Genomic DNA, 21,136 nt, shown 5'->3' on the forward strand with positions numbered 1-21,136 from the left:
TCCTCAGAGACTTGTTTTCTCTCAGTGTCTTCCATAGCAGATTGGAGATGATGAAATCTCTGATAGGTTCTCACACAGCTGAGCAGTGTCCGCTGATGAAGAAGCTCTAGGAGGTCATGGGAATTGCAGGTGACGTGCCTTTGTGCACTGATTGTCCCTGGCCTTAATCTCTGAAACGCACTAACAAACGTGAAAAAAGTTATTAATCACTGTTAGATCACTGTAGACTTCCAGGATGCTCTATGAATCTGTAGGCAGGAGTACTCTTTGTGTTGATAAGAACTTGCTTTCCCTCTTTAGCATCAATGAGTAGGTGCAATGCTAGCTACCTTGCCCAAAAAACTGTTTTGTAGCACAAAGCAAAATACATCCAAAAATAAACATGAAAGCAGAAGGCTATACATGAGGAGCTGTGGTCATGCACATCCTGTTGGGTCACTGACTTGCTCCACCCCTAATAGTTGGATTATTTTAAACAGAGTAGTAGTGAAATGAATGTATTTGAGCAGTGTTATAATTACAGAAATTCTCTGTAGGTTGTACTCAAGCTTTGTCCTTTCATGCAGTTGCAAACTGATTCAAACCCAGACAGGAAGGGAGTGAATCTGCTGAGAGGTGGCTTATTTTTAGAGGTCTTTCCTACCACAGTGAATTACTCAGCCTTCCTTGGATAACATACAAATAACCAATTTCCTTTTGTTTGGAACAAGGTTATGTTAAAAGTTACTGAACATGTCTTGAGAAACATTTGATCTTGAGTAAATGAAGAACAGCTATTACTTCGGTATGCAGTAACTTTGGAGAGAGGGAGTTTTGGCTCCTATAAGGTCAGAATGAGTATTTTGATTATTTTTAATTAATATTCAGCAGACTTACACTTCTTGTAGTCTGATAAACAGTAGTATAGCTTGCTTCCAGCTTTAGTCAATCTAATGATAATTCAGTAGCCCTCAGTACTCTTCACTGCCCTGAAATGGTAGCCTGGGGAGAAGCAGCTTTCTTACTAATTTTGTTTTCTGAACATTGTGTTAGTCTTTAATGAGCTAGTTTAAAAACTGATCCTCTGTCAGAACAGCAGAAACTTTGTGTACAGTTTCAGTGGAATGCTGTGTAGGAAATGCAGATATGAAATGGCATGCTGACTTCATGTTGTAAGCACTGTTCAGTGAGAGGCTGACGTTCATCAGAACTGAGACCACAGCTCTCAGTGCATTTGCGTGCAGTGTCAGTTTGTCCTTTTAAAGTACATCTAATCATATTACTTATTTTAAGATGTAATATAATCTTAGGCCTTATTTTATGTGTCAAGATTATGGCAGCATGAATTATGAAGGCACTGTAAAAATACATTAATGAAAATGCACATGTAAAGATTTTGGTTTGTTTTATCCATTTCGGCATGCTTATAAGTACATTATTTATCAAAGTATGTTACTGAATCTCATAGGTGTTTTGCAGTGTTATGCAGTAGGCAGGCTTTCAGAGAGGCAGCCTTTTCCTTCCCTTAGGCTGCTAGAAAATATATATTACATTGTGACTTCAGAATGTTCTTGCTTCTTTTCTCTAATAGACTCCTGAATACTTCAATGTGTTTAATGAGTATTAGGAATCTCGTGTAAATGTCAATACTTTCTAATGCACCTTTTCACCAATGAGTATTCCATACCAGAAGTTCTTTCTGGTTCATTTAAGTGAGATATTAAATTTGATCTGAGAAATGAAATATTCTGAGGGGGGAATAAAAAAATCAGATTCATGTCCAGCCCCTAAACTATCAGCTTGATTTATGATATACTACTCTGCCAGTTTATTGCCCAGTAATCAATTGCAGAATTCTTTGCTCTGATTTACTGATGTCCCATAGGTGAACAGAGCAGAGGTATAAAACTATAGTTAATAAAACACAGAATACTTAGCTTTGCAGGATGGATGATCATGTGATTTTAAAATACTTAAGTGCTTGGAGACCTACAGAAGTATAAAAAGGTGGTCATGGAACACTCAGCTGTCTTTACCTGCTTTATGTCACACTCTCTATTGACTGTTCAAACTCTACGTTGATGATATATCTCTCTAATGGGGTTTTATTTGAGAAATGTAGAAGTGATCAAATTGTAGTAGTCTGCATTTGCAACGTACGTGGAACTCTGTGTGCACCAGCCTCTCAAATAGCCATCTTGTCAGAATAAGGAAGAATTATCCCATGTTACCAGATACAGAATACAGCACAGAAGGAATAAGTGAAAGGACCCAAGTGTGTGAAATGTATTGCATTATGCTGTCTCCAGATCTTCAGCTGGTGACCAATTCAAATTTGTATGCAAAGAAACAGAGCTAGTGTGAGAGACACAGAAAAATGAGGTGGTGATAGGCAAGCAGATTTTTTTCATAGAATAACACATGGAAGGAGGAGGAATATAAAAAGTCCTCCTGTCCTTCCCAGCTTTAGAATATGACAGTAAACACAGAATTGGTAAGATGTGAGCAAAGCTTTGAAGGTAGCTAACATCCCACCTTCTTACCTTCTGTGTTAATACTGTTAAAGCATGCAACTGAGTAGCAGGGAAAGGTTCCAAAATGGTCATTATACCAAGAAGAAGTGCCAGAATGTACTCCCAGTTTTGCTGGTGTGAATTGAGCATGTTTCAAGTGAATACAGTACAATTGCTTTGATACACATGAAGCTAAGTGGAAGTGAAGTCTGGCCTTTAGTGCTGCTTTCTATTGGTTTTGTACATCCTTGTAATATGCTTTTAGAGTTTTTTCTCTTGTTTTTGCTTTGTCAGACATTTTTAATATTAATGAGTGCTGTTTCTGGTAGAACAGATTTAAAGGAGCATGGAATGGCATTCTGTCCTCAGTAGCCAGACTTGTATCAGATTAAGCCATGTTTGTCAGCATAGCAACACAGTGCCTGCTGCTTTCATTCAGATACATTAGTAACGTCATGTTTTAAAAAATGGGTGCAGATTCTATGAACACTGTTTACGGCAGTTTATCTCCTAAAGTAACCTTCCTGGCCATTGGCAGGGGAGAAACATATCTAGGAATTAATCTAGATTTTTCACTTCAGTAACCCAGCTTTTCTCTTGGTGTGGTATGTACTGATGGAAGTACACAAGTTTACACCACACAAGGACAAGTGTAGCCTATCTTTTTGATAGTCTTGCTGTGATGTTTACTTTTCTAAATAATGTCATAATAATTATCCACTTTTTTCAGATAATTTGCTGTGCCATTATGTATGTTATTCAATATTGTAAATTAAGCACAATTTCTGCAGAAGAACAAGGGATCCAGTTAGTTTTAACTCTGAGTTACCTTTTCTTTATTGTTATTGTTGGCTTAAGATGGCAGACACTGGCACTTCAGTCATCCCTTAAGGGACTGAAAAGGTAGAAAAACAAGCTGATTGTAAAGGCCTAATGCTTCCTCGTGTGTCTCTCTGCAACAAACTTTACTGATGCATGTTTCTTGTATGTCATCCCTACAAATAGTTTGCATCTCAGACTCCCAGCGTATTCTGAATCTATTTCAATAGCAATATTTTGTGACTGTGTCACTGATCACTATGCAGAGGTGGAATAAGGCTTGGTAGACCTGGTTTCTCTTAAACCATACTAGCATGTCATTTCTTGTAGGTACAATTCTGTATCACTCTAGTAATGCCCACCAGCTTGAAGCCCCAGTTGAATCATATTATACCAGACATGGTGCAAAAATATACATTATCATTTCGATTTACAGCCCTTGTAAATGTTTATATGTTTATTAGCACTTCAAAGAATCTTAAATTGTGTTGCAGAAAGCTTGACTTGAGGTTCCTTCTTTGGATAAAAAGAAATAGAAACATCCAGCAAGTATGTCAATCTTCCTGTTAAGTAATGCCTGTATTGGTTTTTTCATATTTTATCATGGGTAGAGGTAATGTTGAAAAATATGAATTCATCCCATTTTCAAGGAAAGAAATTATTTTGATTAATTCCTAAAAATATTTAAAATACAGAACATCTGACAAACTGGAATGTATGCACTTAGTCTTCAGATGTTTTTGAGGCTGCTATTTTTCTTTGAACCTTTACTGCCAAACTTGCACTTTCTATAACCAGCTTTTTTATTAGCAAAGAAAGTGCTTTTCATCCTCAGCAAATTGTATTATTAACTGTGGTATCTCTAAGCATGATGTGCTAAATGGCAAAATCATATATTGCAAAACACGACTGGGAGCCTATGAATCTTATTTCAGGGAAGAAACTTCTGGTCTTTCATTAGTTCATTTTTATTAGCTAAAAATGTGTTTTGGAAGAATCGTAAGATTTGATGCTTGTAAAATAGTTTCTGGCTTTTTTTCCCCAACACACATTTTAACTATCAAATATATGTCTTGCTCTCATCTGTCACAGAGAGACAAAATGCATAATGCAGAATTTTCTCATTGTAGATGTGTGTGTATGTATTCTACTATATCTAATATGCATTGTGTATAGATATTATTACATTAAATTCATATGGTTGGCAGTGTCCTCTCCTGCCTTAGAATGGATACTACAGTGATGAACTGCATGAGGCTTTGCTTACACTTATAAACTTTTGGGTTTGACAAATATTGTCTGTTCCCTAACTCAACCATGGAGTCATACATGGATCAAGTTATATTGGAGATTGACAGTTTCTGATTTCTGGTCACTGTTACCATTGCAATCCTTGGTTTCTTTGTAGATTAGTTGTGCTTTTTCCTCCTTATAGAAAAGGTTAATCTATTTTTACTAGTTCCTCCAGGTTCTTGGGAAAAATAGTAAGCGCTTAGAAGATTCCTTTGAGCAATAAGTTTTTGTTGCTTTACAGCAATGGACATGGTTGTGTGTTTCTCCAAGGCGTTTCTATAGAATGCATGCTTGCATGCTGCTTTTGAATGGGTGCTTTCTGCTTGTGCTGTATAATGGGTCAGGCAAATAATGTGATACCATTTATTAGATCAATGGATATGTTTTAATATTGACATTTTAAAAATCCATTAGCTGAAACCTGCTGGCATAAAAAAAAAGTTAGAGATCTTTGACTCTAAGATCTGTAGCAGTGGGAGATCTTAAGCAGACTAACACAAACCAAAAGCAAGGCTATTATATTTTATTTTATTATTTTTATTCTGACAGTTTTGTTTAGTTTATGAAACATGTTGTAAAAATATTGTAGAAGTGTTCACTTTCATTTAGAAAGAAAAGGAAACCTATGAGTCCCACTTAACAGAATGTAAATTCCTCCTTCCTTAAGGAAGCACTTGCTTGAATGAGCATTCAACACCTTAAGACTTAAAACAAGCTAAACCTCAGACATTATGAATTTATTAGGTATATGAATTAATAAATGGCCTCAAAAAGAGTGCCCTTTGCTTGCCTAAGAATAGTACGGTCCTGATACATGTCTTTTTTTGTTATAATCGGATCTGTGTGCTTCAATGTTTGCACTTTCCCTTAGACTGGTTCCCCCCCTTTTTTAATCCATGTTGAAGCCCTACCTTATTAAACTCAATGAGCACTGTGGCATTTCAACCCAGGTAATTACTAATTTCTTCCTTCTCCTTGTATAGTATGCAGCACAGGCTGTTTGCAGTACGTTTAAATCCTCTTGAACCTCTTGCCTTCTGTAACACTTTTTATCCAGTGACATAACTTAAATATGGAAATATAAAAGATGAAGAACTAAATATGGAATATCTCTCCAGTGGCAGAGAATAAGAATTACAGGGCCCAGCCTGTTATCTGTGATGATTATGGCAAGTTTCTGATATCAGGAAGAGAAAAAAAAAATTAAAAACCCAAATAATTCACTTGCTTGTTCTTGAATCAACCTTGTTTCAGTTTGAGCAGAGGAACTCCAAAGACTTAAAGCTCTTGGGGTTAGTGGATGTTGCTTTAATTCCATTTGTTCAGTGAGCTACAAAATTCTAGAAATCAGTTCGCTACCAATGTGAAAATATCAGGCCTGAAACATGCCCTGAGGGGCCAGCAGGCCCCCTGAAGTGTTTGTATCTAAAGGGGATTTATGGAACAACCTGTTAATGTATACATTTTTTTATGTTGAATAGTTGGTTGTGCCACAAATACTCAAGAACAACACGTAGTAAGACAAGGTGACCTTCTAAGGCATGTGCTCCCTGTATTTTTATACTCTAATGAAGTGGATGGTCACAGACTTGTGTTTTCATCTAGTATTTATATTGCAGACTGTTGTTAAAATCAGTGGTTTATCAGAATTTGTGGATTCATACCATCAGTCTGGTGTGATGCTTAAGGCTCAGTTTCTTTATCCTTCATCTCATGCCTAATTAGATAAGACCATTAGTGTATATATCCTCTGAACTCTGCTTAAAATAGCTTTTTAGTTAAATCTTGGATGAAGAAGTGCAAATAAAAATGTTAAATTACGAAACTCACAAATAAATGTTTACACATTAATATCTTCTGAGTGAACTTCACTTTTGTTCATTTTAAGTTACATTGATAAAACACTTTTGTCCTTCTTAATGCTTTACCTCTAAGCCAGGCTTGTATAACATTTGTTTAAGGTGATAAAAAAAACAGCATTTAAAATTAAACCTCACCATCCTGCATTTAGTACTTATTGATATAATTCAGCTTGCTTACATTTTAACCTCTGACAGTTTCCTGAGTAATTTCTATTTATTTTTGCATTTGACCTCTCTCTTGAACTTTAAAAATTTTCTGACTATCAATGCAGATAATTTTCTCAGAGTATTAACCACTTCATTTTCCAAAATAGACAAACTTTATTCTGTTAATTTCCACAAAACTCCATCCAGACATTCTTGAGTACAGGTTAGTGGAAACAGGGACAATATCATAGTTTTGTTTTAGCATAATAAAAATGTACATTACAATATTATTTTTGTATGACCTGGTCTTTGAGAAGCTGAGTCCTTCAAAGAAATAATGCTGTTAGGAAAGGGCTGAGTTATAAGGGAATTTGTTTGAGTTACTTAGGCTTTTATGCTTAATTCTCTAGAAGCATGAAACATTTTTCAGAGGCCTTTTTTTATTTCTGCCATCATTTCTCAGGCAGTTTTCTGGTATGCATCTCCTCCACAGATTTACAAATATATTTATATGAATATTCTCTGCCTGCGTTTGTTACTTTTGTTCCTGTTAGCATTTAATGCCAGTTTTGTTACTCTATGGTTAAGAGGTCATTGGGTATTTCTCCTTAGGTTTGTCTGTCATATTTAGATCCTATTAGATAACCAGGGATCACCGAGCAGTTAGGAAATTACTCTTGCACTGTTGGTGAGAATTATGCCATCACTTAGTATTTCTTAATACTTCTTAATATATTTGGTGTGCAGAGCTAAAGGGGTAAAATGTAGTAAGAGTGCAGACAACTAAGCATCTGAATACACTGATGGAATAGCAGATTTTATCACTGAGCAGATACCCATTTTACATAATGCTTTATAAAAGAAGAGCTACACTTCCATCTGAGCATGTAATAGCTGTGTTATAGTTGAAAGATTATATACTTTAAGGTTACAACAGAAGTTCATATTAAAACTCTCATCTTTGCAGGCTGTCTGATCTATTTACATACATCTGCCATATGGAGTTGCCTTATAGCATGTTACTTCCATCTGATCTCATATACGGAATGTACTTTGTGTCATTTTATTCTAAGAGACAGACTTTTCCTGTGTCAGCTTTCCTTGTTGTCAGCTTTGTGTTCTATGTGAAGGTGTGAGGCACAGGAAATCCTGGAAATGCTTCAAGCCCTAGCAATGGTAGCAATACAGATTTTACTACTAGAGGAGTTCTTGAAGGGATTGATTTTACATGGGCATCCATACTGCTAATCCAAGTATCACTGCATAATGGTAGGTGAATTACCTAGCCTGTTATCCATTAATCAGACATTGTCTTTGGATAATAATTGAGTTGATATGTGTTCAATAAAATGTAGTGAACAGTTGTGATATCCAGAAGCAGAACATGAGTTACATTTTCTCTGCTTATTTAGTAAAATAATGAATACTAGTAGTATGAGCTTAATGCTTTTTAGTGTGAGAGAAAAGAGTGGACTCAAGCAAACAACCCTTGTGATGCTGTTCTGTTGCAAATAGCTATTGTGAGGAGATGGAGAGGTACTTTGTATCGACCTAGTCCCCTGGGGGTGAACAGTGGCAAACCTCACCCTTTATGGTAGTATGTATATGTAAAAATGTCTAGAAAGAAATACATTATTGGCTGTGATTGACTATTTATTCTTCCTTGTGCCCGGCTAGTACATAGCTCTAACACATTTCTTTTGTCTTTGCCAACTAACATTTCTGTTGATTTTTCCTTTTAAGAGTACCTTTACTGATAAAACTTTTTTCTTTATTTTAGTCTACATATGCTTATCTTTATTATCTGATAATGTTTTTGCCACATGTGCAAATTAAAATTATTAATTGAATATGCCAAAGAGCTTTTTTGCAGAAGGAAAAAGCAACTTTTAACTTTGAACACTGTTAAAATAATAATGAATGCTACCTTTATATCATATGTGTCCTTTTTAAATGAACATTTTTCCATGGTTTTTGTGTGAGTAGAGTTTGCTGTAAGGTATGCCCATGTGATTGTTTCCAAAATCAGGTTGCTGAGCATAAAAAGAAATAGAAACATATATGGAAGTTTTGATACTGTATAAAAGAAAGTCTCTTAATGTTTCTAGATTAGTTTTCAAACTTTTAAGCAGGACATGTGCTGTGTTACTGGCCATGAATGTTCTGCTTTCTGTGGTGGGACCTGTATGTTGACATCTCTACTGCCACAGCAGTGCTCATCTGTGCACTAAGCATTAATCACAAACTGCTGCAAAAGACAAGTGGGGGGAAGATATTCTTATTTTGTTAGATACTGTGCATGATGAGAAAGCAGCAGCATGGATTAAGTATTTGGAATCTTAAAACAAGATGGTGGAGGTCCATTAGGTTGTGCTTACTACTGTTAACAGTACCCAGGCACGATGTTCTTCCGCCAAACCTGTCCAATTACACTAATTTCATTGCAATAACGGACAGTAGAATTTGCCTGTGGCAAAAGGCTCCTCATACTAAGTATCTGTTGCTGTGACCAAAACCTACTTTTTCAAAGACACTTGCAGAAGAGGCCTCGGTGAAATATTTATGTGTTATAAAAATGCAGTGGAACAGCATAACATGCTGTGTAAGTGAAAAACTGTCAGGCTTCCTCTTCAAGTCAAGAGTAGAGTGGTTCTGTCACTTGTTTTGGAACTAAACTCTCTCCATCTCCCCTCCAGAGAGCTGTTGGTCAGTATTGTATGCTCTCTGATGTTTTGACTTTGCACATTTTAAGTATCCATGCCAAATGGCATGTGAATGGGTGCTGCTTTTGCAGAAACATTCCATAGCCAAGTGCATCACATGCTACTAACAAAGTTATTCTGATTTCAGGTTTTTTAGGATGACCTGTGGCTATAAAATATTTTACTGATATCCAAATATGTAACAGCTATTGCACTGCTTTCTTTCACTACTTTAGTGATTAAAATTTAAAAAAATAAACAGCAACCCACATATACAGCCTCCAACTTGGCATAAATCCGTTTTCCTGCTTTATAGATTTGTTTCTGTTAACTAGAGGTGAGGCGTCTCTGATCTAACTATAGTGATGTTTACTCCTTCACTCTAGGAATGTAATTTCCAAGTATTTTTGTTTTATGTTTATTAGAGTATGTGTGGTGCTAGATGCAGCCTGCCATCCAGGTGCATTGGATGAAAAACAGTGGAAAATTACTGCAGTTCTGGTATTGTAAAGGTTTGCAGAATCAATTGTGAAAATTCACTCTGAAATGTGAAAAAGTATATTAAAAAGTAAGGTATTGACAAGAGTATAATTCCAGTTCTTTTTCTCCCTTACTCACCTGTTTTCATTCCTCTCCTGAGTTATTCCTAGCTGGCCTAGGACAAAATTCACTACAGCCTAAACTGGTGTAACCTGCATTCCATTATTCTTTAGCACACCTGCTTACTTTTAAAAAAATTAAGGTTTTTATTGGCATTGCCTCACAATAACGTCTTATCATGGTTATTGTTCTGCTACATTTGCTCCTCTATAAGTATGTACATTATTAAATACATAAAACCCCATAAATTCTGAATGTTCTCTTGTCTCAATGAGTACTGTTGGTTACTCTGTAATATGATGAAGTATTTATTTCCACATGTTGCAGATGTGTTCTGGTGTTCGTGGAGTATCTCTTTGTGCCCATGTTGCAAGAAGGTATGAGGAGGAAAGAGTGACCCCAAACTCACCTCTAACTTTACCTTTTTGCCTCATGTCACATTTTGTTCTCAGGTCAAAAGTTACCTGGCTAACTGCTTAGCAGCAGCTAATCAAGGTCAGGGACATAAAGCAGAAACATAATAAATACACAGTATCTTTGCAGAAGCTGCATCATTCAGAGTATGCACAGTTGATTTCAGTGACTAGTAAAAATATTTCCGATCCACTTCCATGCAGGATTTCTGTAAATACTCAAGTGAAAGTATACTAAGCAACTTCACTGTGTTTTCCAAATTAAATTGCATCTCAGTAGTTTGATTATTAATGTTGTGCTCCTCCCTCTGACATGGCTGAAACAAGTAACTCTTGTGTCCACTCAGCAAACCTGATGCTTCTTGATCTCCTGATGATTACTCATTTATGATCTCACAGTAGCTTTCATTTCCAAAATGCAGTGATGTTATACAACCATATCTTCTTTTTCCATCACTCTTGGCTTTTTTTCATTTTTTTTTTCATTAAATTTTGCAGTACATTTCTTTGAGAAAAATGCTTTATACAAGACTTACTGATTGAGACTAGAGAGTGCTGCTAGGAACCAGAAACTTACTAAAAGGTTTTCTGCACAGAAAAGTGAAAAGAAATGCACTAATTATCATGAGTTGTTATAATCAAATCTAGGCTTGTTAAAACCAAAGTAAAATGTGAAAAGAATCCCCCACTGAAAAGAAACAGTGTACTTAGCACGCCTAGATTTACTTATTCCAAACTTAGTTGCAGGTGGAAGAAGTTATACTATCTAGTGCAGAGCTCATGGTATTGATCTGTGGGTAAGAAACCTGTCCCACATTCACTGTATGAGTTATCTCTTTACCTGTCATTTGCAAAACAAATTTTCCCTGTTCTTTTCACCCAAGTTGGGTTTTGACCATCTCTAATGCTATTTTTAAGTGTGATATAAAAATGTGTCTTACAGTGGCCTTTACAACATAGGCTTTCTAAAGTTTAACATGTTTTTCATAGAATCATAGAACTATTCAGGTTGGAAAAAACCCTTGGGATCACTGAGTCCAACCATCATCCCTACTCTGCAAAGTTCTCCTCTCTTTGTGAGGCCCTAGGCCTTATCTGTCCATTGGGCAGTTGCACCATTCTCAATTAAGGAAGCTATTTTATATATCTGGGTTTGAAGGCATTAAAGCTAACTTAAGCTCTCTTGGTTATTAAATATACATTTAATGATAGATTCAGCATGCCAAAAATTCTTTAAGGGAAAACCAAGAGATAAAACACAGTGTATGTTGCCATGCAGTAAGACAGTTTATAACTGTCATTTTTTATTTCATCTTTAACCTGTGACAGGATCTGATGTGGGGAGGGGAGGAGGACATTTCACAACACTGCCGCTAGAATGCAAGCAGATATATAGAGCTATTTTGAGAAAAGAGAAATTGAACTTAATTGTAACACTGTTGTTCTAAGGGATAGCACGAGGCTATTTGTTAGGTGTTTAGAAGGATAAAATGTTAGACTTGTGCTTTCTGTTTGTTCAGTTTTTTCCAGTGATTTTCAGTGTAGTGGTGTTTGGCAAGTTCTGTAGCCTATGGCACAGCATATAATCTCTCGTATTTTATTCTTAGTTGATCCTTGCTGCTTATGTAGCCCATGTTGTGGCTTTTGCAGTTTGCAGCTAGTAGATTCCCCTGATTTTAGGGATCTCTGGGTTGTTTTTTTTTTTTTTTAGGGACCTCTGTATTTCAAATCCCATTCTATCTTTTACTTTGAAAGGAAGATCCCTGTTTTTCTTGCAGAGAATTTTTCTTGTTTTTCCCCTGCTGTTTTTCTTGCATAGAGAGCCTTGAAGTGTAAACTGGATACCTGGAGCTAAAGTGTTCCTACTGACTTATTTTCCCTAAACATTATTGATTATTTGGTCTTCTATTCACCAAAGCCAGGTCTTACCTAAAATTTTGCTAGTAGGGTTGCAGGAAAAATGTGTTAGCTTGGGAAACTAGGGGATTTTTTTTGTGTGGTATAGTTAGCCCAATTATAGACTGGTATAAGGAATAATGGTTAAAGATTGCTTGCTAGCATAAATTGTGCTATCCCTAAGATAATTTTGTGACTGAAGTTAAAATGAAGGGCAAGCTCTGAGTTGGAAAACTTGCAGTATATTCCCTTAACTTTTCCATGTCATGGCAGTGCTCCATGGGAGGAATGGGCTGTCACTGATTAGATAGACAACCAGTAAATTCCTGTGTTCTTCCTTGTGGAAAGCCTTAGATGTGCCAGCTCTGCTATACAGCTATTGTGATTTCTAGCTGTAAAAAAGACAGGTCAGATAAACTTGTCCCGTAAGTCTTTTTGCAGTTTTGTTCAAGGCATTTAATTTTACCCTCTTGTTTTCTCCATAAGCAAAGTGAGAAGACAGAATATATTTGTTTCCTCAATGCTTTTTGATGGTTGTTGAATGGTTGCACAAGCTGTAAACATCCAGATGTATCATGTGCAACAGTTGAACTCACAGACTCTCACCTTCTGTGAAGAGTTGCTGTTTACTATATGCTATCCTGGGGCCTCAGCACAAGCAGCTCGGTGCCCTTTCTGTGATGGGACTCAGACTATGGCTTAAAAATTCTGTGATTTTTTTTTTGTGTGTGTGTGTAGTTGTCTTAGGCTTTAGATGTCCCCCGAACAATAATCCTATTGATCATTTAACCTCCAAAGTTCTTCCTGCCTATCAGTCTAATATTTGACATTTTAAATTAATCAGTCACTCACATAAATGAGCACCCTGATACCTTATCTGTAGGTATAAGAACATACATTTCTTTTTACCTGCTTGTATTTGCTTGAAATTGAAGTAGGCTTGTTATAAAGAATAAACTAGACATATATTTAAGTCTGCATTTTAAAATTATTTTCTTGAGAAACACCTTCTTTACAAAACATTGCTTTTCACAAGTTAGCTATTTTTCCTTTTAACACATTTTTAATATATTTTGTCAGTAGAGAAGTCATTATTAATGAAAAGTTACTTTCATGTTTTCAATTGTAGATGATAATTTATCTGACTTTACAATCATAATTGCCTTGAGTAATTTCCTGTAGAAATACATATAATCCATTTGCATGTTTGAAGTATTAGTATGTCATTTGCATAACTTGTGTGTAACACTTAAGCAAACCACTGGGGCTTAGGAAGGACAGATGCTGCTTTGTAGTGTCAAACAGTGATACAATGGCTATTATTTCCCTGCTGAGTAGATATGGAATCAGCTTTGCTGAGAGAATTGCAAATTCTGTTACTAGACCAACATGTTGTTTCTGTAAATAATTGGGCGTTAAGCAAGTGGGCCAGCATAATGTTATATTTCTATTTTTGCTTGACAGAAGTCAGCGCAGATTGATGTTGATTCTTGCTCCCTAGTGTCATGCAGTATAGCAGAGAAAATACATATTAACACATCCCAGTTGGTATATGTCAGAATTCCATCGCAGATTAAGCTGTTGTAATTTTTAGCTGCTGGAGATGAGATGTTAGGAGGTTTCAATTTTATTGCAACCATGTATTAAAACCAGTTTGTTTGCTCTACTAAGTCTCTGTGGCAAGTCCTTGAGTGGGATACAAGATACGTGGTTCTGCTTCCCCACGTTTAGAAGAGATGAAATAAAACTGGTATGGGTGCAGAGAAGGACTGCCATGGTAAGGGAGATGGAGTGTCTCTTTTATATGGAAAGACTAAAAGAGTGTATCTTGGTTAATCTGTTGATGTGAAAGCTGGTAGGGGAATGTGGTTACTGTCTATAAATATGTAAGACCAGAACTCAGGGCAAATAAACTGTTAAAGGACAGTGCTGCTCAGAAGCAGGTGGGTACTAATGCAGCCTGAGTATACACTGGAAGTTCCTAACCATCAGAGCAGTGAGGTTCTAAAATAAAGTTCTAATGACGGTCTGAGAGCAAAAAAAATGGTATACTTGAAGTGGAGTTTAATTCTTTTCTGAGAGTAATTTTCTCTGTGTACCTACTGTAGCAGCTCCAATGCTCTTTCTACACCAGATTTCAGTATTTTTGCTAATGTCCCATTTTCCTAGTACAGTGAAGACTTAGATGATCCTGATGAGGATTCAAAGCCAGAGAGAAGCTTCAGCATCCCACCTCCATCTTTCTTGAAATAGAGACCCTCAGTTCTTTGAATGAGTGGTGGTAGGCACCTATCATTCAGAGACTTCTCAAGTTCAAAATCTTAAGATGCTTACTCAGCATTTGCAAGGAGCTGCCTGAAGTCTGGGAGGGCCTGAGGTTGAAGGTGCATCAGCTCCTCAGTGATTTTGCTTAGCCAGCTGCTGGCAGCTGAGCTTTGGAGGTGCTTTGAAACTTTTTTCAGGTGTCTTTCCTTAGAGATTCTCATGCTATCTTCTGTTATGCCCTTCTGCAGGCACCCATTTCATTCCTTATCAACAACACACAAGAAGAGGAGGGAAGCTGGGGAAGCTAGAACAAGTCATGTCCAGTCCCACACCTAGATCCAAAACCGTAACAATTTTGTGCTAATGAGCAGGCTTAGGGCTTTATTACCTTCTGTCCCCAAAGTTGCTGTGCTCCTGTCGCAGGTCTAAAAATAAGTATATATTAAATCCAGGAAGCACTTCAAAATGGATATTGCCACATTTTGCCACAGTAAATTTCAACATTAGAGCAAAATTAGCCCCCCTTTGTTTTAGGGTTTATTATAAAGTAATGAGTTAATTCTATTTCCTTCTTTCTTTCCTGGTTACCTGTTTAGGGTAAGGCATTCCGTCTAATGTTTGTTTAAAATGAATGCTGATAATAAACAGAGAATAGGTCTTTATGAGTAGCTCATTTTTTTTTCCTGCTATTTAAATATTACTAATGTGTAAGTGGCACATAGTTCTTATTTAGTATTCAGATATGGCATGTGGTTCTTAAAAACAGAGGAATACTTCTCTTTTGTGATTGGAAAGAGTAGCAGCTAGGAACAGCAGTGATGTGAGTTATTTTGACAGTGAGCAAACTTGTCATAATGTTCACATTTTCAAGACTAGATTGTCTAAGACATCCATTTTTTCCTAAATGTTTTTCAAAGTCCTAATGAACATGTAAACAGTTTTGTCTCATGGTGTCCTGAATTGAAAAAATCCTGAGTTAACAATTACATTTCATTGCTAAAATACAACTTGCTTACTGGAAGATCAAAACAGTAACAGCAAGGATCAGTCAGGTTCCTTGTAATACTTTTAATAGCTGAATTAGACAACCTCTTAGTGTAAAATATAACAATCCTAAGGAAAAAAGAGAAATTCATAATGAACACACACTGTAAGGCACTGAAATAATTTTTAACCAAATGAGTTTAACATATACGGTACTTGCTTTTTTAATAAGCTGTGTTTGCACTAATTAATTTAATATTTCCCACTGAATGTGGAATAAACTAGAATTTCACTGCATGCATATAATACCTTTGTATTACAAAGTGAAAATCCATTGTTGTTGACTGACATATTGGTGTGTTACAGACATCTCTTGCCTAGGGCCATCTGCATAGGGGAGTATTCCTTTAACAGAATAAATGACAAAATTACTATAGCAGACTTACTGGAACCATTCTTCTGTTTCTCTGACTACTGTTCTTGCCAAAGATAATAAAAAAGAGGATCAGTGGATAAAAACATGTATGTTTTTCTATTTGTGTGAGACTATCTGCTTTGCAGTGGTTTCAGAAAGGAAAAAAAAAAGTGCTATGTTCACTGGCTCTTTAATTTGGATTGCCAATGATAATGCAGAGTCTACTGCTAAAGAAAGGTAGGATGCAGAAGCAGAAACATTAGTGCTAATCTGCTGCAGAAGGACTAGATAAATCAGCACAGCTCTCATACATCACTAAGAGAGAAGCTGATTGCAACTTGACCATGTGCCTAAGTGGTCACATCAGCAACAAGAACGGAGCATGGATAAAAAAACTAAAATGTACCCTTAGGGCTACTTGCTGTGCAGGACCTATAATAACACATCAATGTAAGTTTAAGATTTCTTTATTTTTTATTTTCTTCTATTGTAATTGTTGTTGTTTACAAGATTACATTTTTATTTTGTATAGATTTAGGTGAAATATAATGGAGTGAAATACAACACTAATCATATAATAGTTTGATACTATCTATGTCTGTGAATATTAATGGGCTTTATTACTGTGTGTCTCAACAGTTCTTTCTTTGAAGAGGTTTTAATATTTAATCCTAATACTCATATCTCAGAAATTTAGTAAGATTTTGGGTGATCTGATAGTGAGATCTGTCTTCTTTATTTCTGTTATCTTATGTTTCAGAACAACAGCTGCTAGAAAAATATATAATTTCTACCGTGAGAATGTTTACATTTTTTTATTATTTCTGTTAAGAAGAATGCTCATAAAGCGTGATTTCTGTGAACCTTTTTATTCCTGAATTAAGTACAGAGGGTAGTTTTCCTACATTTTTAAAAATTTCTGCAATTGTTTAATTTAATGTCACTGAAGCATCTGCAAGAAGGGAAGGCAGGAATAAGATGGAAACTGAATAAGCATTGATTGCTAGTCTGAAAATTAAATCTTAGAAGTTTTTGCAGTAAATCTGATTTCAGTTAATTTTTTTTAGTAAATTAGATTATCATATTTAAATTCAGGCTACTATATAGCAAACAAATGTGTGAAACTACCCTAGATAGCCCACATTGCTGCTGTATCAGACTATAAAGATGTTGTTGATTGTAGCTACCCGGGAATACCCTAATTGTAGAATTCAGAGCAGCATATTTAAATAATGCATGGGGAAATGGAAAGGTGGAATTTTATTGTTCAGACATTAAGGTGATACTTTTTTCAAACAGAAAAATTGTATAGTAAAAGGTATTGATGTGGAATCTCAGGCTGTCTCTCATGAATTTAGGGAAGGAGGCAGGGAAACCCAAGACAGGTCTTTCCAGTCTGAAAGTGAGGGAAATTTGGAAGGATTTAAAAAAAAATCCACAAAAACAACAAACAACAATGCTTTATTTATTTACTTAATTTTAGAGAAAGATAGGGGCTTCAAGCAAACAAATTTATGAAATATGAATTAGGAGTGAAGGATGCTTCAGTGATAGAAACTTGATGAAGTGTGAAGATAGAGAAGAACATTAATTTATTTTATAGTGTTGTAGCTGTGGCCAAATATTATAACAGTAGGCTTAGGAACAGAAGTAGCATGCATGTGTTTAGTTTACAAATGCTTGATTTTTGGGGCAATTGAAAATATAGGGGTAATTGTATCTATCAACTTCACAGAGCTAAAATACTCAGAATGTGGCCCAGTTTCAGGTCTTGATACATAGGTATTTTGTGTAGGTCTTAGCCAAAACAAAAGTTAAGATTTATCTATTAAAAGATGCAACTTGCAATGATGTAAGCGTTTGTAAAATACAAGAATGCTACATGGGAATGGAGAAAGTGGTAAGTAGGGATTTATGGCAAAAAGGATGCTCATTCTCCCCTGCAGAGTATATAACCAACCTGGCCAACTGGCAGATGAAACATGGACCAAGTGGAGAGTTTATTTTTGTACAAAATATGCATATGAAGCTCTCAGTTGAACCTTTCAGCCCCTGGAAGCTGAGGTCCCATTGGGAACCTATAGCTTGAACAGTCTGACTTAAAAAAATAACAAACACAAAAAGAAAGGAAATCTGTATGACAACAGCAAGCAAAGAGGTTTGGTGATTTATTTTTTATTTGGTCTTGTTACTTCTGTTTTATTGTACCCAATGTAGTATTAAGCTGTAAGCTCCGTGGCAAAGGTTCCTATATTTTTGTTCAGTGAAATACTGTCCTTTCACATGTGACACAATTGTATAATTAATCTGATTTCTCTTCGAAGTTGGGCTTCTCTTGGTAAAAGAAAGGCATCCTTTTTTTCTGTGATCTGTGTTCGTTGAAACAGCAGGAGATTATTCTGGTTTATAAAGATAATGAAACAGGTAGTTTTCCTTTTCTGGTAATTGGACACAATCCCTAAAGATTCCTACCAAAGTTGTTCTGAACAGTTAGAAATGTTATGTCTCCTAATCTACAGTTGTGTCCGTATTGTGATCTTAAAACAAGCATTTGCTTCTGTGTGTTTCTGTGAAGTTGGTAATGCAGTCACACTTAAATTAGATGCTAAGTGAATCACATTGCATGTGATAAAACTGGACTTAGGTTACTGCTGCGTCTAAGTCTCCGTTTTAGTTGAAGAGACAAAAGTCTATTGAGTGCTTCTGTAGGCTTAATTTGGTCTTGGATGAAGTTTCCATGCAGTGTCAAAACAAGGTACATCCTCTTCCTCTAGAGTGAAATTCTGAGTTTTTCTGATCAGTATGCTGAGCGTTTCACTGTTACCTGGAAGCTCTTTCACTAGACTCCAACATGGTCTTAATTTCCACCTTCAGTTTTGGTCAATAAATTTATGCTAATTATAGTTTTGTGTACTTTAGAGAAAAGCTTGCTGATAGACACTAATCCATGCACTTTCAGATCTGCAGGGGGCTCACTGATGTCAATTTCAGTATATTGAATTTGCTTATACCTATGATATTTAAGGCAAACAACATGCAAAATATACTCATTCCCACTGAGTTTGACGGAAAACTTACTAACCAAAGTTACCAAGGCAGGGCCTGAAACCTTAGAGCAGCATGAAGCCTGTGGTGGTATGTCACACAAACAAAAGGCTGTCCTGAGAAAAATACTTGAGTATAATCATAGGAGTTGAAGCTGTTTTGATTAATAGCATTTCTTATTGTTTTCTGTCTACAAAACAGTACAACTGCCAGTTGAACTTGAAAGTTTGGCCTCTACTATCTCTGTGTTGGTTGCAAAAGAAAACTGTATTGCCCCAAAGAGAGGCCCTTCAAGTTCTCTTACACCAAAGGAGAAAGCATACTGCTGTGTTGCTGCATTTTATTCCTATCCTGAAGCTTTCCAGTTCTGCTGGCCAGGACATGGAGTGACATGGCTGTCCTCTTTCCTGCTTCTCCTTGTCTTTTCTGTGCTCTTGTCACTTCTGATAAAAGGAGACACCATTTCGCAACTGTCCCAAGAGACCTAAGAGCTGTAGATCTTTGAAGTATGCGAGAAAAGTTCCCATCTTGCTTTATGCGCACAGGCCTAAGAGCTCATTGATTTCTTCCACATGTTCAATAATTACTAATCCATCCAGTGAGTTGTGTCTGGAATACTCCATAGCACAACCGACTTCCGGCATAAAATGTTAACTCGCAGGCTACAGTATATAGAGTAGCCACAGATCAACTCACGTACTTTCACAGCATCAGTTACCACCTGAAGCACACTTAGAAAATTGTGGTAAACAACTTTGCCCGCGGAGAGCATTGCACATGCTGTGAAGAGAATGCATGTCATAACTGTATCGACAAAGTGAACTCCTACCCCAGTATAATTTTCTTCTAGGGAAAGAGTGAATCTCTGAAAGGGGCAAGAGAATTTTACATGTAAGTTGACTATAAAAGCAATAGTACCAATTACATCTTACAAGAAAAATGAACTATTTTATACCTCAATTGAGCCTTCTAACCAACTATTGGAATCTATATTGAAAGCCATTTAACAATTATAAGCTATTTTGGAAGAAGAACTACCTGAAAAGAAATTCCCTTTATATCTCTCCTAGCTTTCAGGTGGTCTTCCCAGCCTTGTTGAATGCTTTCTCTGAAGTGGGTTTCTTCCAGAGCATAGTGGACTGCATGGTATCAAACTCTGTTGTGGTACACACAGCAGTGATCTCAGACAGCTCCTAAGGACCACCACTGCCTGATATTTCAGTCTTATTTAAGGGAGACTTATACTGAAAATATATTAAAAAAAGGGGATCATGCAGACTCAATCTATAACTCTGCTATGGGTGAAAATAATAGATTCCTAATTAGGGTGATAATGTCTCATGAAGTTTTGTGAAGCTTTTAACAGTTTTTGTTACTTCTGTTATTATCCTGGAAGGTAAATAGTTACATATTAGGTAACCATATGGGTGATGTGTTAGTGTATTTTAAGAAGATTGCTCAGATGGCTCAGAGCCCATAATGGCAGTGCCAGGATTTTTATGTACTGAAAATCTAAACAAATAACTGAAAGATGGAGGGAGCAATCACTGAAAGGAAGAGTGAGCAATAAAACGTAGAATTTACCTTTAGTATTGGTGTCAGAGGTCAAGGCCATGGGAGAAGTATTGTGTGACTTCTTGTACTATACTTGGGCTATGTCCCAATTAGCTTCCCAGTTTGAGCCTGGGGAGCAGTATGGATGGGTGGTTGTTCCTGTTTTCCCATCACAGCACTAGGCTGCCAGTGTTCCTTTTAAAACTCAGAATCCCTGCCTCTGTTTTGTATTTCCTCAGTGACTCCAGCTGAACATCCCAGCAAAAGGGGCAGAGACTCGGGCTGAACTTTCCACCACAAGTCCATACAAACCCCATTTGTCAATTTACTAACTTACCATAACGACTTATAACAAGGCCATTGAATAACCTGGCATTATTTTCTACAGGCAGATGATGAGTGGTGAGAGGAAGGAAGGAGGCAGAAAGAGAGGTGTGAGGAATAATGCAAAGAAAATTCTAATGATTAATTCCTTCAGGGAGCGGTGTCTCTCATAATTTTTGTACGATGCTTGAACACTGCTTGTACAACACATACAGGTATTTTCAGACTGTTCAAGTGGAAAAGGACTCTGTAATCCAAGCCTTCTCATTGCACTGTAAATGTATAACCTCACTGAAGGAAAGGAACTGACACTTCCATATTTTAG

At 36.4% G+C, this 21,136-nt stretch overlaps 1 protein-coding gene across 13 annotated transcripts in view; it reads left to right on the forward strand.

Moving 5' to 3' along the window:
• The window catches only part of RAPGEF4 (Rap guanine nucleotide exchange factor 4), a 135,419-nt gene that overhangs the window by 20,284 nt on the left and 93,999 nt on the right, over positions 1-21,136 (forward strand). The window contains exon 1 of one of the 13 annotated variants that reach the window (XM_051623166.1): positions 809-827. The exons of 11 other annotated variants lie outside the window; for them this stretch is intronic. The gene's annotated coding sequence lies outside the window, so the exon portion shown is untranslated. Of the gene's footprint in view, positions 1-808; positions 828-16,103; positions 16,339-21,136 lie in introns of those variants that run through there. One more of the 13 variants, XM_051623165.1, reaches the window with a different exon arrangement.

The sequence above is a fragment of the Apus apus genome, chromosome 6, assembly GCF_020740795.1.
Source record: "Apus apus isolate bApuApu2 chromosome 6, bApuApu2.pri.cur, whole genome shotgun sequence".
Classification (NCBI taxonomy): domain Eukaryota; kingdom Metazoa; phylum Chordata; class Aves; order Apodiformes; family Apodidae; genus Apus; species Apus apus.